Source organism: Camelus dromedarius, chromosome 6 (assembly GCF_036321535.1).
Source record: "Camelus dromedarius isolate mCamDro1 chromosome 6, mCamDro1.pat, whole genome shotgun sequence".
NCBI classification, from domain to species: domain Eukaryota; kingdom Metazoa; phylum Chordata; class Mammalia; order Artiodactyla; family Camelidae; genus Camelus; species Camelus dromedarius.
Window position 1 is genome coordinate 12,180,923 of NC_087441.1, and position 27,146 is coordinate 12,208,068.

General features: G+C 40.4%; 1 protein-coding gene across 2 annotated transcripts in view; it reads left to right on the forward strand.

Annotated features, from left to right (window-relative positions):
• The first annotated feature begins 16,760 nt into the window (after positions 1-16,760).
• The window catches only part of RGS17 (regulator of G protein signaling 17), an 87,958-nt gene continuing 77,572 nt past the window's right edge, over positions 16,761-27,146 (forward strand). For both annotated transcript variants that reach the window (XM_010994020.3, XM_031456590.2), the window contains exon 1: positions 16,761-16,902. The gene's annotated coding sequence lies outside the window, so the exon portion shown is untranslated. The remainder of the gene's footprint in view (positions 16,903-27,146) is intronic.

The following is a 27,146-nucleotide window of genomic DNA, read 5'->3' on the forward strand; positions in this document are numbered from 1 at the left end:
TGTCAAAAAGCAAAGACACAGAGAGAATCTTCAAAGCACGGAGAAAGAAGTGTCTCATCATGCAAAAGGAATCTTCACCAAGACTGTCAGCTGATTTTTTGATCAGAATTGAAGGAGGCCAGAAGGCAGTGGAGTGAAACATTAAAAATGTTGGGGAGGGGGAGAAAACTATCAACTGAGAACTCTACATCCAACTAAATTATCCTTTAAAAATTAAGGAGAAAATAAAATATTCCAAAACAAATGAAAACAGAGTTTGTCACCAGCTGACCTGTCCTGCAAGAAATACTTAAGGAAATCCTTCAGGCTGAAGGTCAAAAAAAAAAAAAAAAAAAAAAAAAGAAAGAAAACAAAACACTAGATGGTAACTCAGATCAACATGAAGAGCACCAGTAAAGATGATTACACTGATGAATACAAAATAGCACAAATTTATTTTTGTTTGTGACTGCCTTCTTTCTTTTCTAATTTAAAAGACAACTGCATAAAGCAATAGTTATAAACCTATGTTTATAGGCACACAATTTATAATTGTGTGATTTGTGACAATACAGCATAAAGGAAGGGGTGGTTGTAAATTAGAGTGGAAAGACTGCACACTTTTGAAATACTATTGAAATTTATATTAATCTGAACTGGACTGTTATAAATTAAGGTATTAGTGGTAATCTGCAGGATAATCACTAATAACTCGAAAATCTATAGTAAAAGAAATTAAAAAAATGGAAAGACACACTAGAAAATAGTTAACACAAAATGAAGACAGTAATGGAGGAATTAAGGAACAAAAAAGACATAAGACACGTAGAAAACAGATAACAACATGGAAGATCTAAATTCCACATTAAATGTAAATGCATTAAACTCTAATCAAATGGCAGAGGATGGCAAAATAGATAATTTTTAAAAAATGATCCAACTATATGCTGTCTACAAGACACAAAGTTTAGGCCTAAAACATAAATAAGTTGAAAGTAAAAGGATGGAAGAATATATATCATGCAAAGAATAACAGTAACAAAAAAAAAGTCACTGGTGTGGCTACAACACGGGAAAAATAGACTTTAAAACAAAACTTATTACTAGAGTCAAAGAAAGACATTTTATAATGATATAATCAATACCATAACAAAAAACTCCAGTAGACTGTGTGGATAAATGTGCAATTAAGTAGCCTAGATAATATAAATGAGACATTTTCAAGAACTCAAAACAAAACTGAAAAATATATTTTTAAAAAGAGAAATAAAAGAAAACATTCCTTTATCATTAGGCAGTAAGACAAAATTGATAACAATATTAGTAACCAAAAAGGCTTTTCACCTATAAATTCTTTTTTTCTAAGGAGAAATAGAAATTAAAATTATAATTGCTAGAAAAATATTACATAATATAATGTTTGGGACACCAGCTCAGCAATTCTTAATATAAAATTTATAAACTCAAATATTAATAATAAAAATAAATGTAATATTTTTCAGATCCTCTCCATCATTGCTTTTTTTTTTTTTGGATTGATATATTTTGGACTAAGAGAGATTAGTTAAAATTTCCTATTGTTAATGTATTTCTTTATATTTCCCTTGCATTTTTCTATGATTTCTGTTTTATTAAAATCAGTATTGTGCTACTTTAACTTGTCACCGTTTTCAATTTTGTTCTTTAGCTTTATAAATTGCCCTTCTTTGTTTCATTCAGTGCATTTTAGCTTGAATTCTATTTTGTCCAATGCCAAGTTTGAGACATGCCTTTTTATTTTAATAAATTTACTTTTATACATTAACATTTCTGTTTTAGTAATGCCTCTGGTACATAGCACAGATTTGGGGTTTACTATGATCTAACCTGAAAATCTCTTCTCGATAAGAGTGGTAATCCTATTTGCATGTACTAATATGAAAGCCTTTTGGACCTCAAGTCCACCATATAATTTGATATTTTTAACTGAGTGTATTTATGTATGTGGACATTAGTAGAATTAGAAATAATAAAATTAGCTTCTAGACTTTCCCTTCTTTTCCTCTTTCACTATCTAAATTCACTCAACATTACTGTCTCTCTTAGTGCTTACCATTCTACTTAAACATGGTTAGGTTGATTTGTCACTTTAAATTATATTCTTTCAATCCCTATAATTATTTAGGGAGAAGTCTGTGAGTTCCTTTTTCCAGCCTGTCTTCCCATTCTCCCCTGCATTTTTGTCAGCTCAGGTATCTCCACATTGTCAAAGCACACTATATATTTTAATCTGTTTCATTTATCACCAATTTTTTAAATGCTTAAATGCACAAACAAATTCAACGTGCCCCACTTATAATTTTGCCAAAATCTATTTAATCATTTCTTGGTTGGCTGGATTTTCAAATTTATTTGCAAAAACTTGTACAAATAAATCTTTCACAATTTGTAAAATTTCCACTTGTTTTGATGGTTATTTCCTCCTTGTCATTATTTACTTTGAGGATTTGCACAGTATCTGTTTTTATTCATTAATTTTACTTATGGTTTTCATTGATTGTTATCAGGTTCTATTTATTTGTCTTATTTTTTATTTATTCTAACTTTCTAGAGAAGATAATTAACATTTGTTTTCAGCCTTGCTCAGCTCAAAGAAGCCAACAAATTTTAACCATGTAAATATATTTAAAAAAAAACACCAAGACTGTAGTAAAATTGCAAAGAATGAAGACAAAGAGAAAGTCTTAAATGAAGCCAGAGGAAAAAAAGATAGATAACATAAAAGAAAAATGATTAATTGCTTAATGGTTGACTTCTCAGGAGCAAATATGGAACAGAAATATTTGAAATATCTTCAATTCCACACCTACATATAACCCTAAAGAAATATGCATTCACACAAATCAGGGGATATTTATAAGAATATTCAGATCAGCAAACTTAAAAGTAGCCCAAACTTAAAAGTACAGCTGGCCCTCCGTATCCACAGTTACACATGTCCACAATTGGTTGAATCTGTGGGTGCAAAACCCATGGACAAAAAGGGCCTACTCTTTTGCTATTTTGCAGGCACATCTTAGAGATACTGTGTGTTTGGTTCCAGATTACCACGATAAAGCAAATATAGAACTAATGCAAGTCACACGAATCTTTGTAGCTTTTTATGTAAAACATAAAAGTTATGTTTTACACTATACTGTAGTCTATTAAGAGTGCAATAGCATTATGTCTAAAAAAAATACACATACTTTAATTTTAAAATATTTTATTATTGCTAAAAAAATGCTAACCACCATTTGAGCTTTCAGTGAGTTGTCATCTTTTTGCTAGCGGAGGGTCTTGCCTCAGAGTTGATGGCTGCTGACTGATCAGGGTGGTGGTTGCTGGAGTTTGGGTGGTTGTGGCAATTTCTTAGAATAAGACGCCAGTGAAATCTGCCACATCAATTGATTCTTCCTTTTGTGAAACAATTTTTCTGTAACACACAATGCTGTTTGATAGCATTTTACTTATTTCAAAACTTCTTTGAAAATTGGAGTCAGTCCTCTTAAATCCTGCCTCTGCTTTATCAGCTAAGTTTATGTCAGATTCTAAAGTCTTTGTTGTCATGTCAACAATCTTCAAAGCACCTTCGCCAGGAGTAGTTTCCATCGCAAGAAACCACTTATTTGTTCATCTGTAAGAAACACCTTCTCATCCATTAAAGTCTGATCATGAGACTGCAGCAGTTCAGTCCCATCTTCAGGCTCCACTTCTAATTCGAGTTCTCTTGCTATTTCCCCCACATCTGCAGTTGTTTCCTCCACCAAAGTCTTGAATCCTTTAAAATCATCCACGAGGGCTGGAATGAACTTCTTCCAAACTCCTGCTAATGTTCATATTTTGACCTCTTCCCATGAATCACAAATGTCCTTAAAGTCATCTAGAACGGTGAATCCTCCCCAGAAGTTCTCAATTTACTTTGCTCAGTTTCATCAGAGGAATCACTATCCTATGGCCGCTGTAGCTTTGCAAAATATATTTCTTAAACAATAAGACTTGAAAGTCAAAGTTCGTCTTTGATCCATAGGCTGCGAATTGATGTTGCGTTAGCAGGCATGAAAACAACATTGATCTTGTGCATCTCCATCAAAACTCTTGGGAGACCAGGTGCTTTGTGGATGAGCAGTATTATTTTGAAAGTAATCTTTTTTTCTGAGCAGTAGGTCTCATCAGCAGGCTTAAAATATTCAGTAAACTATGTTGTAAACAGATGTGCTGTCATTCAGGCTTTGTTTTTCCATTTATAGAGCACAGGCAGAGTAGATTTAGCATAATTCTTAAGGGTCGTAGGATTTTGGGAATGGTAAATGAGCATTAGCTTCAACTTCAAGTCACCAGCTGCACTAGCCCCTAACAAGAGAGTTGCCTGTCGTTTGAAGCTTTGAAGCCAGGCATTCATGTCTCATCTCTCACTGTCAAAGTCCTAGATGGCATCTTCTTCCAATAGAAGGCTGCTTCGTCTACACTGAAAATCTGCTGTTTAGTGTAGTATCAGCTTGGTGAGTTCTCTTAGCTTGATCTTCTGGATGACTTGCTGCAACTTCTGCATCAGGCACTTGCCGCTTCACCTTGTACTGTTACGTGATGGAGATGGCTTCTTTCCTTAAACCTCATAAACCAACCTCTGCTGGCTTCAAACTTGTCTTCTGCAGCTTCCTCGCCTTTCTCAGTCTTTGCAGAACTGAAGAGAGTTAGGGCCTTGCTCTAGATTAGGCTTCGGCTCATGAGAATGCTGTGGCTGGTTTGACCTTCTATCCAGACTACTCCAACTTCCTCCTTATTGGTAATAAGGCTGTTTCACTGTCTTATCATTCGTGTGTTCACTGGAGTAGCACTTTTAATTTCCTCCAAGAACTTTTCCTTTGCAGTCACAACTTGTCTGCTTGGCTCGAAAGTCCTACCTTTCAGCCAGTCTCAGCTTTTGACATGCCTTCCTCACTAAACAATTATTTCTGGCTTTTGATTTAAAGTGAGAGACACGCTATGCTTCCTTTCCTTTGAGCACTTGAGAGGCCATGGTAAGGTAAATTGACCTAATTTTAATATTATTGTGTCTCTGAGAATAGGAAGGCCTGAGGAGAGGGAGAGAGATGCAGGGAGGGGAGGTGGGTGGAACACCCAGAACTCGCACATTAATAAGTTTGCCGACTTAAAAAGTCACAGTTCGTGGCGCACCAAAACCATTACAACCGTAACACCAAGGATCACTGATCACAGATCACCATGAAAAATATAATAATGATGAAAAAGTTTGAAACATTGTGAGAATTACCAAAGTGTAACACAGAGACAAAGTGAGCAAATACTGTTGGAAAAATGGCACCAATAGATACTTGCTCAATGCAAGGTTGCCACAAACCTTCAATTTAGAGAAAACACAAAACCTCCAATGTGCAATAAAGTGAAGCACAATAAAAAAGAGGTATGCCTGCATACAAGGGACTTGAACATCCATGGATTCTGGTGTCTACAGAGATCCTGGAATCAATCCCCCACAGTTACTGAGGGATGACTGCACTAAAATGTCTACTAGCAGTAAAACAGATACATACATGGTACACTATATTCGTTACATTCTGGCATAGTATATTCATACAACAGAATTCAATGTACCAATGAAAATAAATATTCTGCATCTCATGCATCAACATGGATAAACCCTAAATCTAGTACTAAGCAAAAAAAGCAGGTCACAAAAAATACGTACTGTTGAATTCTGTTTATATTAATTATGAACACAGGCAAAACTATACAGAATGTCTCTATGGAAAACATATATGTGGTCGGTAAAATCACACCCCCTCCAAAGATGTCCACGTTGTAATCCTCAAAGCCTGTTAATATGTATCTTAGTTGGCAAAAGAGACTGAGGATCCTGTTACGGACCTTGAGATGGGGAGACTGTCCAGATGAGTCCGATCTAATTATATGTATCCTTAAAGGCAGAGAATCTCTTCCAGCTTTGGTCAGATGGAGACTAAGTGACTCATTCACTTAGAGGGAGACTCAGTGTGACTAAGGAAGAAGGGTCAGAGATGCCACATCACTGACTTTACCGATGGAAAAAGACCATGGGCCAAGGAATGTGGATGGCCTCTGGAAACTGGAAGAGACGAGACCCATGTCAGACTCCAAGCCAACCGAATGGTAAGATAATATATTTGTAATTTTTTAAGCCACAAGTTTGTGGTCATTTATTATGTCAGCAGTAGAAAATGAATACCATATACATGTGCTAAGATTAATTTTTTTTAACGCATGGAATGAATTAACACAAAATCCAGAATCAGAGAGCATACTCAGCGACAACTCAGGTACTGGGAAATGTTTTCATTCTCAAAATGGTTAAATACATGGCAGCTATTTTCATTAGTGTTCATTAAACCGTGCATGCACTCTTCATTATGAATGATACATTTTATACATACAGATATTTTTAAAGGCAAAGCCATAGGCGAGGGATGATGCTACAGAGGCAGCACCAGCTCAAGACCCTGAGTGGACATCTGCTCAGGTTATAGATTCATTCATCAACCCCATGACTGGACGGATGGCGGGGCAGAGGGGACGAGGGACAGGATGCCTTTCTGCACTCTCCACCCTTGGGGTAACAATGCTGTGTGAATTTCTTATAAATGTGTGGACATCGTGAAACTTACCTACATTTGAGCCAACTTGCTGGTGTCCCAGCCAAGAGGATGGCCCACTCAGCGAGAAGACTCCAGCCACAGGAGTGTGTGGGGAGACCACCAGCGTCAGGACCTGGTGTGAGATGGATAGTGGAAGCACTGGAGTAAATATAAGGGATCTGCACAGAAGGAGTCTCTACATGGCCCTCCTAAGAACCCACACATGTGTTTCCAGACAGCCAGCATCTGGGCACGTGCCATACAAATGAAAATGCCAGCCCGTGAGTGTCTGTCTCCAAACACGTACAGCCAACAAGGAGCGAGCAGCAGCCGAGACCAGCTAAGCAAAGAGATGTTTGCCCTTTTCTCCATCCCTCTCCTCCCTGACTCCCTGCAACCCAGGGGGGGCTGCGTCCCAGCTGGAGGAGGTGGGAGAGAGAGTGACCGAGCAGGCTGCCCTCTCTTCATTCCAAGTCCCTTGTGCCAAGAGCCAGTCCTGCAACGGGAAGAAAAAGGGGTTTTAAAAAAGATAAATTAAAAAGTTAAACTGGGCTGAGGTGAACTGAATAATGGAAAGTGACCAGATAATTATGGAATCCGCCCAAGATATCATCAAGGAATGGGGAAAAAAGGGATTTGACACAGAAAGTTTTAAGGCTGTAACTGAGAAAAGAAAACTCAGTCAACTTAATATTCGACCAAACTGATACTGCTTTTAACAAGAATGCTCGTAGGTAGGGAAGTGTCACATGACCCTGTCTAAGCGGTGAAGTGTAGTGTTCAAGTTCAAAGATGGTGGGGATGATGGCCCCCACATCAAGTGCCACAGCTCAGCCCCTCTTTGACCTAGATAATTTATCTAAGCTTCAGTTTATTCATCTACAAAATATAAAATAAATCCCAAGAAAGTATATCTGTTTGCTCAATTAAGAAAAAAAGATAATGGTATCTATTTTATAAGTTTTGATGGTTAAATCAAATTATAAACACAAAGTAAATACCAGGGTGTTTGACACATAGTGGGCACTCATTGATGTGAACTTTAGTGACGGCCCGAGAGCTATGGAACGCAGAATTCCAGAAGGCTTTCTGGAAATGGAGAGTCCTGGGCTACAGGATAAATACTAGTTAGCCTGAAGGCAGGGGCTCAGCGAAGGGTGTTGGTGATGAGAGGGGAGGGATACATTCAAGGCACTGAAAACAGCATGAGCAAGGAAACAAAGCAAGAAACAGAAGCACTGTGATGTTTGAGGATTGGTGAAGGGATGGTGTTCAAATATTTTGGTGTTTCTGGAGCATCAATTGTTAGTCAAGAGGAAAAGTCTGAAAAAGCTAGGTAAGGACTAGATCATGAAAAGCTTCAAGGGCCTTACTTCCTATCCTTCGTGCTCTGCATCCCAGAAAAAGGTCTAAATTTTTCAGTTATTATACATACGAGGTCCTTTTTGATCTGACTCCCGCCTACCTTTCAAAATTCAAAAGCTCACGCCACACACAGACAGCTAGATGGATGACTCCAGCATGACCTGAGATGTCCTGAATACATTAGGAGTCCCATGTCACAGAGCTCTGCTCACACGCTTCTTAATGCTTGAGACAGATTTTCCTCTTTCATGGGATAAATTCCTTCTTTCAAATGTGATGTGATTGGCACCACCAATGGGAAGCCTTGTCATTCTTTATTTTTAAACTCAACAAATATTCACTGATTCTTCTTCATACATGGTACATAAGATGCTCAGCCAGCCAAGTCCCTGCCCACTGTGTGCAAAAGTCTTAATAGGGAGATGGACAGAGAAATAGGTAACTGCTAAGCAGTATTATGACTGTGATCAGCACAGGGTGCTTTGAGGGTCCTGGACTCCTAGCCCAGGCCCCTGGGATCAGAGAATGTTTCTCTCATGCTAACGATTCTCTTCCTGGTTCCTCTCACCCCCACTTAGACTGCTAGGGGAGGTGGCAGGAGGAAGAGAAGGAAATGAAGATGTGCTAAAACTCATTGTGCTTCAGTATGTGTCAGAAGCTATGATAAAGCACTTTCCATGAAAATCTTATACGATCCTCTCAACAACCCTGTAAGACATCTAGTCATTAGTCCCATTTCAAAGAGGAAGAAACTAAAGTAACAGAGGTAAATTAACTTTCCGGTGTCAGTCAATTAGTGAGGGGGAGAGCAAAACCTTCAGCCTCCATCAGATTAGCTCCCATTTCAAGCTGTAAAACACTGCACCATGCTCTTTGTAGAGCAGCAAAATGTCTCCATTTTTTTTCCAGATGATTCCAGATGGAGGGCAATGATCACAATTCATTGTAAATATTGTTTGCATGTCTCTCCTTCATGAGGCCACATCCTTCTAGACTCTGGGAGATTCTCCAGGACCTAGGAAATGGAGCCTACATATTATTCACTTATTATCTACAGACTCCAACACATAGATGACTCAGAGTTAGCATTCAGTCAATGTTAACTGGGATGCATTAATGCAGGTAAGAATGAACGCATCCTTAAATGAATGAATGATCTTAAGAACTGGAAAGAACTGAATGCATGGGAAAAGCCACAGAGCATTTGGGGATGGTGACGACGGGTAACAGGCAAAGGTCCAGGCAAGAATGGCAAGTGACCAGCATCAGAGAGGTCCAACCGTAGGCAACAGGCAGATGTCCTGGCAGCTAGGCAGATCTCTGGGTCAAGGATTTGGCAACAGGAAATAGATGGACACGCAGGCAGGCAGGTGGTTGGCAGCAAGGAATTTGGAAGCAGGTAGCAGGGAGCACGGTGCTCAAGCAGGTCCTCATTCCATTCAAGGACTTGGGTAATAGAGTGGCAGTCCTTGCCCAGACAACAAAAGTGGGCATTCAGAGGCAAAAGGAGCAAAATGAAAGGAGGAGATCTAAAGCCAGGATTCAAGGTCAGAGCAGCAGCAGCAGGAGAGGCTGGCAGAGGCAGAGCCAGTGGGCTCTGCATACAGGGCTCTCTGTATTGCCTCTTTCTGGAATCCCTCTTGCTCCTTGGACCAAGAAGCCCTGCAGGAACTGTTGGTTAAGTTGTGGATAGTAATTTATTGGTCTCGGCCGTGGGGCGAGGAGGACTGTGGAAGCAGGAAGTCAAGCACATCATTATGAAAGGAAAGTTTCTGTGATCAGGCCAAAACCAGTGGAGTCATCCTTGATTCCTCAAATTCTTTTATACCACACATCCAAACAGTCAGCAAATCCTGTAAACTCTGCTTTGAAAATGGATCAAGCATCTGACGGCTCCTGAAGATTTGCGCTGCTCCAAGACTGGTCCTCGCTGCCATCACCCCTCAAGGAGTTAATTGCAATGGTCCCCTAACCCCATTCCTGCTTCTCCCCTTGCAGTAGCCAGAGTGGTCCTCGTCTCATTTTCCCCATTTTCCATTTGGTGGTTGTCTTTCTCTTATTGATAGTTAGCAGTTCTTTATCAAGTTGTGTTATATACACAATGCAAATAATCTTCTCAAAGGCTATGGCTTCTTTCAGGGCACTCCTTTATTCAACACTCTCCAGTGGCTCTCCAGTTACCCTGAAGCATAAGTCAACATCTTGAGCTACAAGGCAGTACACGGTGACCTCCTCTTTCTCTCTCTAACCTTATCTCTTACAGCTCCCCCCATTGCTGTTCTGTGACTATGACAGACATCCTCTGCTGTCAGAGCCTTTGTACCATTTGATACCTCTGCTGGAATATTCTTTCTCCAAGTATCCACTAACTTTATTTCTTGCTTTTTTCAGTATCTTGACTCAAATATCACCTTCTAGGTGAGGCCGTATTGCTACCCAATGTACAATTTCAGAACCTGTTTCAACTCATATGCCCACCCACCATCCTCTTTTATCCTCCTGATTTACTTTTCCCCCGAGCACTTATAATTATCTAACTTCCCATCCATTTTATTTATTTACTTTGATTTTTGATTGTCTCCATCACCAGGCTATAAGCTCCATATGATTAGGGATTTTTTTTTTTTCCTTTTAAGGAACTTGTCAAGAAACTTTTCAGAGCCTTTAAAATGCATTTAATATGTATTTGTCAAATCCCAAGAAAGAAATTTGGAGATCAATTTCCATTATCCCAAATTGGCAGCAAGCGAATTCATTATTTTCAGGATACCAGTTTTAAAGGGCAAATAACATTTTGAGAGTTCTCCGAGAACTATTGTCCTGCATGGAGACAGCTCCCCGCTTTCAAAATCATTTGACTCTCAACTGACTAGAACAGAGATTTCAAATACTAGACCAATGTAACAACAGCATATCAGATATTGCTAATAATCATCATCATATTTCTTGCTCAACCTCAGATGTGGCCTCAGCATTCTACTCAACACAGTACTAGCAGCAGTTAGAGTTGGTATGGAGATGAAACACATTTGCCATATCTGAGATTTTAACCCCTCTCCCGTCACAATGTAGCCTCAATCTACCTTTAAAACTTTATAACGTTATATAACTAAGCCATGCTATTCAAGTTTTCCTATACATATCTCGTAATTCTCACTGAACCAACACACAGTCTTGATACCACATTGTGCTTCCCAACCCAAATGCCCTTCCGCACATCTCAGCACATACAAGTGGCCCCCATTCTTTGTGGGCCCCTCGAAGGGCCACAGTCACACATAAGCACCCGAGTGTGATCTCTCTGGGCTCTGCTACTCATCCCTTCGTTTCTTATTTTCTGACTTTTCCACTCAGACTTCACCGAGCCCTGCACGAAGCCTTGGGTATTAAAGGTGCCTAATATTTTCTAAGTTACCATCAACCAAAAGCATAACAAGTAACTTCCTATTGAAACATGTTATATTCTCAACCTCTCCTTTGAACTCTTATTGCAAATTTGCAAACCACTCAAAACCAGCCCCATGCAATACAAAGAAAGTCATCCGTGTGTACTTCCATGGGCTACCCTGATCCTGTGTAATTTCTCTGCTGGGTAATTCAGGTTCTGATTTTAAAACACACAGCTTCCTTATTCATCATTCTCTGGCCTACTGCCTGGGAAGAAAAGGTGATACCACTGTCTGAAGTATTCTCATTGATTTCTTCTGGTAGCTTCATGTATGTAAATCCTATCTTACTTGAATTATAAATTCACAGTGACAGGTAGGGACAATATTTTCCACTGTACTTCTGTTCCCTACAATGGCAGTACAGATACATTCTAAGAGCTTTTTAAGTGAAAGGGTGAATGAATGAATAAAAAAAATGCCTATTCAGGAGAAAACCTGAATAGGCAATCATGTAGCATTAGATAAATTCTACTAATATTCGACTGAGAAGACAAGTGCGATTATAAGGATTTTCATACACTATTTCAACATATTCACGCTGCAAAACTAGTTCACAGAAAATCAAGAGCCCATGGAATCCTCAACAAACCTTTGCAATGTGAGTATGGAGTTTCTGATCTGTAACTTAAAGTATATTTCAATATGGGACTCAAAAATTAGTCACCTGGGCCCACCTGAACACTAGACATCTTTATGTAAGGTCTGCACTGACTTGATGCATCTCTGAACTTACTCTGCCACGAGCCAAGGCAGAGTAAAGATGGTGAGAAACAAGTGGGAAATCAAACACTGCCTCTCTCCCGTCTTCCTTCCACCAAGCTCTGGAAGTAGGTGTGACAAAGCAGAAGCCTGTCTGTCCCACGATCCAGCAACTGTCATCCAGGAACCTTTATAACAGCTCAAAATAATATAACATTGACCATTAAGTTCTAGAATTTTTCTCCATCCATAAAGAAACTGACTGTAATAACTGAACTTCATCACGTTCTCTAAGTGAGATAAACATTTCACGATTTTTTCGTGGAGGAGCAGAGAACTGTTGTCCAATATTACATGATAGATCTGTTGTAGCAAACAGAACACAAGCATGTAGGGTCTATCTAGTGAGAGCTTCTATATAGTACTTAGAGTGGTTCAGAAACAACTCTTATTGCCAAGCCATTGTGGGAATTTATGATGTACAAAATTGGGCATAACTGATAAAAATCACATGCAGGTGTTTATATCTACTTCCATGGGCTCATTCAATTACCTCGAGATATAAATTCACTAATGCTCTTCTGAAAGAATAATATTGAGCCTTTTAAGTTCAATGATGGTTAAACAATTAAGAGGACATTAATAAGTAACGATATATAAAAAATAAAGTATCTATTAAATGTGTAACTCTAGTTATATCTCATATATTTGGAAGGCAAACTGTCTTTTCTTTCTTTCCTTTCTCTCATGTCCTTCAAATATTGATGAAGAAATACAAGTATTTTCCATCTAATAAATTCCCTGAGAAGAGCCTGTCTCTGAGGTTTAATTAAACTAGCTGAAGAAACATAATGAGCCCCATTTACTGAAAGTAAAGAAAAAGTGTATTTAAGTGGTCATATTTTAACTATCCTTCCACACTCCACTCCAGAGAAGTTTGTCCAGATGGAGCAGCCAGGGTTTCCTAGACTCAAGCAAAGATTTTCCTTTTCAAAGGTAAAGCAGCTATTTTTAAATAAATGAGCATGAGGGAAAGAGAGAATAAAATGTAAAGATGCTACGTAATTTCTTTCTGAAATAAACTTTAAAGGGCACCAAACTCACTGAGGTAAATTCCAGGTCTCCTAATGATGATAAATAGCCCTAATTATGAGCAAATGTATTGTCAGTATTCTGATGCTCTGTCCTTTCCCAGTATCTTTTGTCTGCAATACTCTTGTCTTCAGGTCTCCCGTCTGCCTCACTATAAAGGCACTATATCAAAATCTGTATCCAGATTCTCTCTACTTGAAACACATTCCGGATATTATGGAAATGATCATGATCAAACACTGCTCTTCATATTCACCACATAGTTGTTTAATGGCAGTAAGCGCAATAAGCTTTGAAAATCTGCATAAAGAGAAGCGAAGGCATCCCTGTGGCCAAAATGAACTGAAACCCATTTCTGAGTCACATATAATCATTTTATATAACATTTACATTTTTTGCAAAAAAACTTGAAGACAGTGTCAGGCATATAGCAGACATTAATAAAGTTTATTGAACTGAAATACTGACCTAGTCATCATTTAATATCATTGGCATTGCAGACATTTCCTAAGACCCAGAGATACTCACAGAGGCTGTAAGTGATCAAACTCTACAAGATGACGGTCATTAAAGCAGTGGCCCACCTTTCACCCACCTTACACTCAGAACATGGCCAGTTCCTAGAGCAGCACCACTGAAGATTCTAGCTAACACATAAAGGATTACACAATTAGCTGGAACCATGGAAGAAAGTCACCAAGAGGTTACATTTGATTTCAGCAAGTAAATGATTAGCAGAATAGCCAAGTTGTCATAGGTTGCAAACAACTGCCCAAACAGCCATTCTGACAATTTAGGGAAGTTCACGGAAGTAAGGATCTTTCTCATCAAGTATGTTTGTTTTAAAGTTGGTTCTAGGAACACGACTCTGGCATCTAGTTTAAAGCTGCGTCATTCTGTGGAGCAGTCTTTGACAGGGTGGGCGGAGGAAACCATGTCGTCTATCTCTGCCCTTCTGGGAACCAACAGATTCTCACAGGCAGCAATGAGGATCCAAGAAGAAGTATCAGGTAAAATGAAGAATACTTTCCCTAGGTGTGTTACTTCTTCGCTCAATTATGTATTGATTCGCTACATACTTACTGAGTATGTACTAGGGGTCAAACCTTGTTCTGGGCATTACAGATAAAACAATGAAAAATGTAAGGCCAGCTCTTGAGAGACTATTCTAGAGGGGATGAGGAGATAATAAACAAGAAAACAAACGCAAGCTGATTCAGAGAGCGCAAAATGTTTGGAAGAAAATGAAGCAAGTGGATCCAACAGAGAAGAACCCTGGGGCAGACTGCATTGGGCGGTTGGTGAGGTAAGGCCTATCTGAGGAGGTCCTATCTGAGAAGAGACCTGTAGGGTATCATGGAGACTACTATGTAAAGGTCTGTGGGACAGAGGATTCCGGACAAAAAGAACAGCAAGTACTATAAGGCAGACTTATTCAAGAAAGTAAAAGAAACAGGATGGTGTGGCAATAGCACACAGGGCTAAGGTCTTCAGGAGCATGGTATAAGAGAACTAGGCTTGGACAAGATTAAACAGAACCTTCAAGGCTGTGGTAAGGATTAGGGTTTGTATTTAAAGCGCAAGGAAATCTCATTAGAGAGTTTAAAGCAGAAGAATGATATGATCTGATTATGTATCTAAAAGATCACTTAGCTCTTGTTAGGAGAATGTGTTGATTGGCTTGGACTAAGGTTATAGCAATGGAAAGGGGAACAAGCGGACAAATTGGGGATAAATTCTAGAGTCAACATGACTTGCTAATTAATTGGTGTAGGGGTGAAAGAGATAAAACAAGGATGGCTTCCAAATTTTTGGCTGGAGTAACTGGGTGGAAACACTTGTAAGAAAAACAGTTTTGGAGGGGGTGGATAGTTGGAGTTCCGCTTCTGAGATGCCTGTTAAACATAATAATAGTATCTACCTTGTAGAGAAAGTAAGAAATATGTGCGAAACATTTAGATCAGTACCTACCACAGAGTACTTGTTCAATAAATATTAACTATTTTAACTAACTTCAAGTAGAGATGTAAAAATAGTTGAGGATACAAAAGATCTCTGTGAGAGGTCATTTGGAGATATAAATCTGGGAGTTACGAAGAATTCAGTGCTGCTCAAACCATTTTTGGCGAAGGACTTTTTATTTCCAATGCGTCATGCGGGGACCAATACTTTTGTAAAATCCAACCAAAAATGGATTACTTTACAAATGAAATAAAACAAAGTCAAACTGACAAATGTGCTTGGATGCCAAGGCACTGTCAAATTGCTATAAAAGTTTCTAAATCTTACTCTCAATTTCTATATGTATCTCTCATTACAGACCAGTGAGGAACAATCTGTGGACCAGGACCAGTCCAGGGAATACACTCTGAAGAGCTAGACTCAGGCCCTAAAGCAAACTGAGACAGTTAAGTCAAGGAGAGGTGGGGAGGGGGTGAGGCCAGGAGGGTGTTTCGTAAAGAAGCCTGAAACAATGATAAACACTCTTTGAATGTACACAAACAATGGGAAACCACGTATATTTACAAGCAATCAGTTTTAAATAGGTATAAGGAAAAAAGCCTAATCATTCCTGCCGGGAACTCACTCCGCTTCCCACAGATGTCACATCTGAAGAGAAAGACACCCGCTTCCCTAATTCACCCTCACAGACACTTGAATCTAATCATCGGAGATGCAATCTAGCGCTCAGGATGCAGTAAGTATCCAAAGCTCCTTCACTCTCAAGCTGGGCTCTGCTGGTGAACAGAACAATTATCAGACCTGATAGCCAGAAGCTGTCCCCGAAGGATGCTCCCGGCCCCAAGCATCAACACCTCTGTTGGTAATTCACAATTCTTGTCCTGTCATCAGCTTCTCACACTCAAAACTCTGGCTCCGGGGGTCCTGACGTCCGAGACGGAACGTATCCCAGACCAGAGAGCATCTGAAATAATTCTTAGGAGAAAAGGTCAGATTCTGGCTGAGGACTTCAATGAAGTGAAGAACCCTTCATAAAGTCGGGTCCTTTGGTAAGCAAAACTTGCCTAACTTCCCACTGCCTTGCACCTCTCCCCCCCCCCCCCCCCAGGGATGGCTTCCACTGGGACCCCGCGGCTGCGGCCGTTCTGTTCCTTAAAGGCAGGCTCTGGCTTCCAGCATTCCCCTAAAGCGCACGACGAATAACGCGGGCTGCGGGCGACCGAGAAGTTGGAGCAGCCTGGGCGCGATAACCTCTCCCATCCAGGGAGGCTCGGAGGTCTCCAAGGCTCCCGCAAAGCCGCGGACCCGAGTCGCCCGAGCTCCCGGCTCCAGCCGAGCCCCTCGACCCCGCGGGCGCCGAGCCGAGGCGAGCGCGCGGGGGCCGGGCGGCCCGGGGAGGGGCGGGGCCGTGACTCACGCGGTCGCGCGCCCGGGGAAGAAGCGGCACCTCCGGCCGAGCCGGGCGAGGGGCTGCGCCCGCCCGCGGGGCGCATGCGCGCTGCCGAGCGGCTCCCGCTCCCTCCCCGCCCACCTCTCCCTCCTCCCCTTCCCCCCTCCCCTCCATCCTCGCCTCTCTCCCTCTCTCCTCGCCCGCTGGGTGCTGAAGTTGGGCGGATGGCAGCAAACCCGCTTCGCTAGAGGACCGAGCCGCCCAGCCTCGCGCCCCCGGACCCATCGGTGAGCTGCCCACACCTTCAGGCGACTGGGTAAGATGTTGTCTCTGAAACCGAGCGCTGCTAAGTAAATGACATCAAAATGTCTGCTTTGCACCGATGGATTAATTTTTTAAAGGTTGGGGTAGGGGGGAGGTGAAGGAGAGAGGGGGCGGAGAGTGTTACTGCCTGTGCCCTGGCGGGGGAGGCTGCCCGTGCGGGGGGTCTCGGCGCCGCGGGAGGGAGCGGGGGCCGCGCCGCGGGTTCGGGAAGTTGAATCCCGCGTTGCAGCCACGGCGCGGTCCGCTTATCGCCCTCCAGCTGCTGCGGAGAGGCAGGGTGAGTGTCCTGCCCGCCCAGAGACCCTTAAGTCGGGTCCCCAGCGGAGAGCTGGGCGCCTAGGGGATCCCGCAGCGAGGGCCGAGGGCCGAGGGCGGCGGGAGACCCCGCGGGGCGCTCGGTCGGGATTTGGGTGGCTGTTTGTTAGAAAACCAAATGTGAAATTAACAGTGTCCGATCGACCGATCACCTCGCGGTGGTATTTTTTCTTTCTTTACCTTTGGGAAAACGCACTGTTCAGGTGGGGAAGGTGTAAGCCAAAGGGGATGCAAAAATGCATACCTTGAGCATCCGTAAAACATCTGAGGTGTGTGTGTGTGTGTGTGTGTAGGGGGCGGGGGCCTCTTTTGTTCTTTCCCCTCCTTTGGTCGAGGAAAGGGAGTTCTAGTGTGTATGGCGGGGGGTAGATTTCACAGCCATCGAGGGGGCGAGGAGGTGGAACGCCCACCGGCCCCCTAGCCGCTGCCCAGGTGGGTGTATCCAAGACTCTTGCTGTAGGTGATGATGATTCTTTATACTGTAGATAGAATTACAGTTTAATAGCTGCTTACTCGCCAGCCTTCCTCCTCCTCTCCCTCTTCATGTGCTGCGGCAGAGGCTGGGTGCAGACATTCGGCCGTTTCCTCTTCTCCCTACCTCCTTGTCTCCGTGAAAAATGTCGGAGGACTTGAGGATGGCGGAGAGACAGGGCTGGCCTCGGAAGCCGAGGATGGGGAGATCCTCCTCGCGAGCGGGAGGCTGCTAGCAGGGCGCCCCGGGCTACCCGTTCCAGCCTCGGGAGTCTCCGGGCTCCTGGAGACAGAGCAAGGGTCGTCGGCCAAAAAGATGCCCGCCGTGCGGGACCCGCCCTGCGCCCTCCGCCTTCAGCTGGGGCCCGGGACACCCACTCACCTGGAACAGTTTCGGTCGCTCTGCGGACCCTGGCTCCTGGCATAGTAGTTTTCCTAACCTCTCTGACCCTTCGGTAAAGGATTCCTTCTTGAGTCACTTGAAGGTTTGTCTCGAGAACTTTGCAATCTTCCCATAGTACTTTCTTTTTTAAAATTGTTTTACAACTAGCCTATTTCCGTCACGGGATGGCTATCACAAATGAGAGAGAGCACCCGTGTAGTTTGCTTCCCATTTGGAATGAGCATTTCTGAGACTGGTTGCCATCTGCGTTTCCGGCGTTCATACATACTGGGTTTCCTGGTGATGAACCTTCTGAAAATCATTTAATTGGGGAAATGAGAAACAATTTTTTACTCTTCTAATGGAGAATAATATTCTTTGCCTGGTTTCATAGCTGCTAGGCATTATGTGTATTAAATACTTTCGAAAACTGTGAAACACTTTAAATAAATTGTATTTGTTTCTTAAGTCCTTTGTGGTAACAATAGCAGGTATCCATGAAGTCTATATTTTGGCACTAATACCTAATGAAAAGGTGATTTATACTCGTTAATTCAAATAAATGAGCAGTTTGACCTCCGCCAGTTAAGTTACTATTATTAAGCTGTTTCTTCCGTTAGCATGAACTAAAACAATGATTAACACACTCATGGGAGAGTAGACTTATTCACTATTTTTATAATCTTAAAAACCATATATAAAGAAATCATGGGAGAGCAGTTTATTTACAATTTTTGGAGATGAGAAAACAAGTGTTTATTATTACAAAAGGATTAGATGGTATCATTTATTAAATAAAATGAATCTCCATGGCAGTGACACCTGATCTCAGAGTCACGGGCACTTTATCTTTCGTCTGAAATTTGTAGTCCGAGAGGTTAAGAGAACCACCTAATTTACAGAACAAACAACATAAGGTGTCTGTTGTGCCAATTTCTATCCATTTGCTGTGGTTCCTCAACTACTCCTTGGTGTTTAGTCCCCAGGGAAGAGAATTAACAAGGAGAGCTGATTTGCTGTTCCTGTTCAATTCTAAGGCATCCAGCTTTTCCTTCTCAAATAGATCTCTCTCTGCTTTGGGAGAATCTTCCTATAGGATCCTAATTTATTTGAATTCATAATGTTGAAGGTCTAAGTCATTATCATTCCTATGGCCTTCTTATACTTTTTAATAATCATAATCATAATATGAAAAAAAAAAACATTCCTTAGCATTTCTAACCACTGGTGCCAGGGGCCTTGAAGAAAAGGAAATGTATGTAGCCTTACCCATTTGACCTTATATAACAGCCAAGTCTAAAACTAAATTGATAAAAAAAATTCTGGTTGACTCATACAATAAAAAATAAGAAAGCATTTACTTGTTAACTTACAGTTGTAGAGCTACTGGCCTTCATATTAGAAGTCCATTTGCTGAGAGACATGGCTTTTCTGCAAAAGTGAAAGGTGGGCATGGACAAGGAGATGTGGAGCCAAGAGGGATGGGAACCCATCCAACTGCATTTCTGCTGAGAATCCTTTTTTGATGGCCCAACTCTGCTTACTTAACAATGAAAATATTGCACCACCCAGAAAGGCAAATGCAAGGACCACTGTGTACCCAGTGGATGAGAATAATGCCATGTGATGTTAAAAAGCATTTGATTTCATCTGACTACTACAGTTAGAATATAAGTACGAATTTATTATAGAGGATTAAAATTCTATGACATTTCTGGGGGGGGGGTGTCCTGGATCCTCAGAAATACTGTAAGATTTTAGAGAAAGCTTAAAGAAATAAAAATCCTTAGATGTGGGTAGCCAGGAGTTTTAATGTTAGATTGGTAGATACTCTCACCCTCCCTATCTCTTCCCATCTCCACTTACCCCCAAACACTTCTCTAATATCCAAAGAAATTCAGTTATACCATTATCCCTGCTACTTTGCCAACATCTAGCACAATATCTGGCAAAAGACAGGTGTTAAATAAGATTTTTTGTCCATGAATAAATTTTGCAGAATTGACATGGTTCACAAAAGACTTCCAAGATTTTCACCTATTTTTGGAAGAGTGCTCATGCTCATTTCCAAATACACTAGTTTGAGATTCTAAAGATCATGATCCCACCTCTTTGGAGGAAGCAGTTTTTAGAACTGTCACTTTGTGAATATGCATGTTTTTACTATAACATTTATAGTGTTGGTTTGTTTCCAAACAAAGTTTAAATTACCTGTGGGCTGACATGGACATGGTGAATATGAACTTTGGGTCAAGCTGACCTTAGCTTTGTCCAGGCTCCTCCATTTAATAGCTTTGTCACTGTGGTCAAGTCCCTTACCTGCTCTGAGCCTCAGTTTCCTCAGGTATAACAACACAGATAAGGACCCACATCCTAAGATGCTTGCGAGCACAAGGTGATGCATTGCGTATAAAGTGCTGAATGTGCACCTAGCGTGTACTCAGTGTTTATAATTCTCCCAATGCCTTAAAAAACTGGTATTGAACCTAAAGGGCAGTTTACCACCAGTTCATATCCTATGAATAAGTGGAAACTTTTAAAAATTGTAACCGTATTGTAGAACTTCATACTTGCTTTTTTAAAAACTGGTACTACCTCATTGGTACTGCCCAAGAAACTGAAATTGGTATTTTGAATATATTTTAGTGACCACAAAATAATTCGTCTTGTGGATGTCTTAATTTATTTAACTATTCTTTTATTTTTGAATGTTAGCTAGTTAGTTAGTTAAATAATGTTTCTATTATTTCCAGTATTTTACTGTTTTAACGGATAGGCACCCTGATGCCTAGTTTTGTCTGCATAGCTGTATGGCATCTTTTCCTTTAGGCTTGATGCTCAGAACATCTAGCTTTCACCAACATAATATACTCTTTCTAAAAATCTTTGCTAACTTGATAGGTGAAAATAATGTTTTTCAAAATTTTCTTTCTTTGGTTACTCATAATGCTGATAACTTTTTTGACATGCTTATAGCACTTTTTTTTTTTTGTCTTGAGGATCTCTTGTTCAAGTCTTTTGCCCATTTTTTTTTCCCATTGTATTCAGGTATGGTTTTATTATTTATCTGAGGGCTAATGTTAATTTTAAAAAAACAAGGCAAAAGTAAGCAAAGAAAGGAAACGCTTAGTGACAAAAGAGATATGTGGCAAAGACTACAGAGATCCTTGTGGCTGAACTGGACTCAAGCCCAAATGGAGTGGAGCAGACGTCACCTAAGTCTGGAGAAGGATCAGCCACAGGGTTAGTTCAGGGCTGCTATGATGTCCGTAACACACTGCCACCTGCCACCATGCTCAGACCTTCCAAGGTACACGGTTCCTTTTACTAGTTGGGGGATCAATCATTTTTCCCTTTGGGTACAGTGCGCACACACTCACACCTTACGCACAAGTAGTGTGTACATGACATGACAAGTTCCCAGATTTTCATCGATTATTTCTGCCAGTTGCCAGTGTTACAGGAGAATGTTTTTAGTTTTCCTGAGATAAAGGAGATTGAAAGGAAATACAAGAGTAGAGGGAGTTCCTATAGAGCATTAATTGAAGTTTCTCATCAGAATGAAATCAGTTAAGCTTCATTATAAAGCCATGTCATATTAGAGTCCTATCTTATTTCAGATTTTAAACCATAGGTGAAATTTAAATATTTAAAAGTTGAGAATCTTATCTCGTACCTTAATGAGTTCTGTGTTGGTAGAGAAGTGTTTCACATGATTCACTGATCTGGTAAATTCCTGGTTGTGAATTTTTCAATTCTGTGACTTTTGACAAATTTGGTTTCAAAGGCTTAAATATTTAGCTTGGATAATCTGTGAAGTCCCTTAGATATTAAACTACCTAGAAAGTATAAAATTTCAGAATTGTTGTGGGTTCTAGTTTATCAAATTTAGTAAAGCCTCTGTAATTCAGAATCAGTGACCCTGGAATTTATAATGAATGGGAGTCTCCTGTAGGAGAAAGCAGTGAGCTCTGGTGGAACAGAAAACCTCATTTCAAATAGAAATGGATTTGAGTTCTTGCCCTACTATTTACTAGATGTGTAGGCTTTTTCATTAAGTTATATAAATGCTTCATACTTGAAATTCTAGCATGAGTAATAAACATCTAAAATATCTCTGAATTCCTTGAACTTTGTATTTGAGATTAAAAAAAGAATCTCTGTGTCAATAAATATAATTTTATTATAGACAATGAATGTGGTTCACAAAGCAAATATTTACTTCCTTGGATTAGGTCACAGGCTTTTCATAGTACCTCTGATTGGCTATTGAAATACAAAGGTTATAATTCAAGAGCCATGGCATTACAATAAAACAGACACAACCCAAGGGAAATCATGACATAAATCAAATGAGCAGGTAAGTGTTTATTTCATTTCTTTAATTATCCCGGGCCTTCCCAATGGTAGTGAGTTAATCCAGTGAAAATTCTTTTGTGAAAGCTGACAACACTGTCTGTATTTCTAGTATCAATAAACAGTAAGGGCTTGTTTTTTGGTGTATTATGACAAGCTATCTAATCTAGAGATTTGAAAAGTCCATTTTGGATCTAGGAAAACTACCCCATGTCTCCATCTGGTTTCCCGCGACGCTTCTGTTTCGTCAGGCTTCAGTTATTCGAAGTCAACCAATATGTGGAAGTCGGCTATATGCAAAGTGGCAATCTATATGATTTAATTTAGCGAGTGTGAAAAAGCATATGGAAATTTTCCCTTGAAAGAAAGAGACTTTAAAAGCAGAGAATGTACTTTGGTAGGAAGAGTCCAAATTTTGGACTCAGATGAACAGAGATTTAGCCCTAATCTTGTTGGGCCTTAGTATCATTATCTATCAATTGCAGACTGACCGAACATACTTTTAAAATGTTGAGGGAGTAAATGAAATTATGTCCGTAAAAATGCTTCATGTATTGCAATCACTATGCGAGTGTTACATACTGCACTAGAGTTAAATAATTAAAAGAAACCCAATTAGCATCATGTAGATGATAAGTGCCTGAAGGATTCTAATTTCTTGCCAGTATTTGCTTTAACTAATGGGTCCATATTAATGTTGAAGTTGTTCTCTGTGTGTGTCTGTCGTGTGATCCTTTCCCATCCAGCCTGTTTAACCAACCTGTGAAATGAACATTCATTCGTTTATAAACAGCCGTGAGCACCTACTAGGTGCCAGGCTCAGCGATAGGATTTTGGATGCAATACTAATCCAGTGTGGCCCCTTCCTGCAAGTTTACATAGAAGCCTCTTCAACTTGGTGTTATTTTGCTTTCCAGGTGAGCACTGGTCATTCTAAGTTTACAAGTCGTAACCAGATATAACACGGAGGTAAGGAGCAAAGATCTCCTGAGGATTTAGGAATTTTAGGCTAATTGACCTCAAAGTGTAGAATCTCCACTCCTAAAGAAAGCTGCTAGGTAGAGGCTCAGATGAGAGGAAGGTGGAGCAGGATGTGGCCCTGCTGTGGGTGATTTAACCACCACCACCAGGTCCAAACAACGGAAGCCCTGAGGCGCAGCCTTCTCTGTGAGCCTACCCAACTCCTAACTCTCCCTCACTGAAGTAAACAAGGTGTCTGCATACAAGTGCACTGTGCCTTTTTCCCCCCTCACTTAAAGGCTGTCCTGGGTGATCATTGGAATCTAATTTAAGGTATTTTAAAATGTTGAGGGAGGGGTGAGCAAAGGGAGACAGAGAAAGTGATAGCCCCACCCTCCCACAGGATCCACATTTCCTATGCAGTAAAAATAGAAATTTTTCTCCCGATATTACTACAGTTCTTTCATTGATGACAGTCTTTGTGTAATATAGTAAGTTGACCAGAAATCCAAAATACTCTTTTCAGATATGAAAAAAAACATACATTTGATTTTGAAGAAAAGCATCTTCAGACCTACTTGTTGAAATCAGTAGAGTGATCTCTAAATCTAGCAACTAGATTTATCCTGATCTAGGATGATCTGATATCAATTATAAAACCAGAGTAAAGACTTCAAGTCCTTCCTAGCAAAATGCTGTGAACATACAGCTGCTTTGCCTCTGTGTGGCAGTGAAAGACACGGCCATCATGAATGAATTAACTGGAAAGTAAGCTAAACCCTCACTTCAGCCACCAAATTTAACTTGTCATTAAACCTTTAACTGGGCTGTTAATAAGTAACTGTATGTGCTAATTTGAGGTTTGAACTTATTTCTTTCTCTATTTATTTCACTTAGCACTACTGTACATCATTTTGCTGGTGACCTGTGAGTTTAGCATGGTCGAGACTGAGTAGATAAAAGCAAAGGAAAGATGAGTATCTTTCATGAGAACACTAAGGCATAGCCATGCTATAAAGCAATGTAATAACCTATGTAACTGCAAACGGTTATGACTAGCTGATGCTGCGTATTGAGTTGAGGTATTAAATACTCTAATATAAATTAGAGTACTAAATACTCCTGTGTGAGTTGGAGTATTAAGTTTTTTTTTGACCTACTGTTTGGGAGAAGCTTGACATTTGACTCCTATTCCTCACTTATAGTAGTACTAGCGGCGGCAGCAGTACTAGTGGCGGCAGCAGTACTAGCGGCGGCAGCAGTACTAGCAGTAGTAGTAGTACTAGCGGCAGCAATACTACAAGCGGCAGCAGTAGTACTAGCAGTAGTACTAGCAGTAGTAGTAGTACTAGTGGCGGCAGCAGTACTAGCGGCAGCAGTAGTACTAGCAGTAGTAGTAGTACTAGCGGCGGCAGTAGTACTAGCAGTAGTACTAGCAGTAGTAGTAATACTAGCGGCAGCAGTAATAGTACTAGCAGTAGTAGTAGTACTAGCGGCAGCAGTAGTACTAGTGGCGGCAGCAGTAATAGCAGTAGTAGTAGTACTAGCGGCGGCAGCAGTAGTACTAGCAGTAGTACTAGCAGTAGTAGTAATACTAGCGGCGGCAGTAACAGTACTAGTGGCGGCAGTAGTACTAGCGGCAGCAGTAGTACTAACAGTAGTAATACTAGCGGCGGCGGCAGTACTAGCGGCAGCAGTAGTACTAGCGGTAGTAATACTAGTGGCAGCAGCAGTACCAGCAGTAGTAGTAGTACAAATACCAATTGTACATAGAGAAATTGAAGAGGAAGGAGTATCAATTCTTTTCGTACATCAAATACTTTACAGAAAAATAGGTGTTAATGATATCTGATGTAATTTTTAAGATAGTCACATAATTTTTCCCTGATACTTAAAACCTATCAAGAATTCAAATGTTCAGTCTGTAAGGGAAAAACCAAACAAAACAGAAAGTGCTGATTTATTCCCTCCTGATGGTCAAGAATATACTGGCCTGATTGTTGTCTCTTGGCTAGTCTATGAGTAAGTAAACTTGGGCGATTTTGATTCAAGCTATTAGAACCCATGTTTTATTCACCTGCTCATGTCCAGTAATCTGAATTTTTGCTGTTGAAGAAACATTGCAGACTGAATTACCTTTAGTTAAGTCCAGTGTTTAATGACCCACCTACATGTATATAAGTGATGGATTTAGTTGAAGGATGTATTTGTGTATAAATCTTAATGCTTAAAAACCAAGAGACGGAGAAACCCTTGCACACAGGAATTGTCTCCAAAGTTTAGTGTTTTGAATAGATTACTTTATGTGTCAATGTCTGAGTATATGGATGTGTTTTGCTTTTTTTTTTTCTTTTTGTGTGAGTTGAGAGCAGGAAAAAATTGACCTGATGCCTGTGTAACCATAGCCCAGTGCTGGAGAGGAAGAGATACGTACTTTAGAATACAAGGAGGGATACCAATGAGATAAGGATAGTCAAGTATAAAGCAGGAAGGCCAGGCTCAGAAAACAAGACTATTAGCCAAAAACGTGTTATATCTTCAGGTGTAATATCATTCAATACATTATTACATAACTCTGCTGTATTATGTAACCACTTCCAGTTTCGTAAATTCATGTGACCTAACCTTAAGAGGGTAATTTTTTTCCATTAATTCAGTAATTTCATTGACTGAACATCTGAGTAATGCAAGTGGTGTTTCATGAGGTAGAATATCATTAAATAAATCTTAATTCCAGGAAGGAAAAAAATGCAGAGCACTTTTCTTGACCTGACATAGGTTACGTTGAATAGTGAAAAATTCTTGTAGGTGATACCAAAATTCAATCCCACTGATTTGAAAATCTGCTCCAAATTTTCTTTTTTAAATGTAACTACTCCTACGTCCATCTTACATAAAATTAACTTTATTTTTGTGACATAAAGGGATCTTTACATTTTGCTTCAAAATACCAGCAATGAATAAATGCACATGCTAAGCTTTGTTTTACTGAGCAGTGGGCAGCACAGTGACTTAATGTCCAAACTATTTATTAAGACTTTGGGGGAGTGACAAGTGTGCTTGGAGAAGCTTGCCTGCTCATTGTCACTGAGATTATTTTTGAGGGAATGTGGATTTATGTCTTAGTGGGAACACTGAAAGGAGTTACTTAGGGAAACTACCGATGACAACCAAAATCAACGTTGGCACTGAGTGTGCTGGCCTCTGACCACCAACCCCTGAGAGTTCCAGTCTGGTTGGATCTCAGGGAAAAAGAAGGAGGTCATGTGCTTGAGCGTAGAGCTCATAATCTAAAAAAATTAAATTATGAGCAAGCAGAAATCATGGAAGGAGAGAGAGGTCTTTTGGTACACCTGTAAAGGTGGCTGCGTGTGTCTGATCCGGCAACTGTTTCCGTGAGATTTCCAACTTTCCTTCGTGTTTAGCTACTGATCCCTTTCACCTTTGTTATTTCCTGCGTCCTGATTCACAATTAATGCAGCTAATTGGAACCTTACTCTACCATCGGGAATAGTCAAATTAAATAAATCATAGCCAAAGCTCAAGGACACTAAAGACTCACTGAAGAAAGAAAATATGTACGTAAATTGCTATTAACTATTATGCCCTAGGAGAGAGATAAAATGCCATGAGGAGCTTTCGATTCATTTTAGATGGCCACACCAGGATCTGGCAAAAGTGTTTTAGAGGTTGTAACGTTTTCTCTAAGTATTGAAAGGGGGAAATTTGACAGGCAAAGAACTACTCCTCGG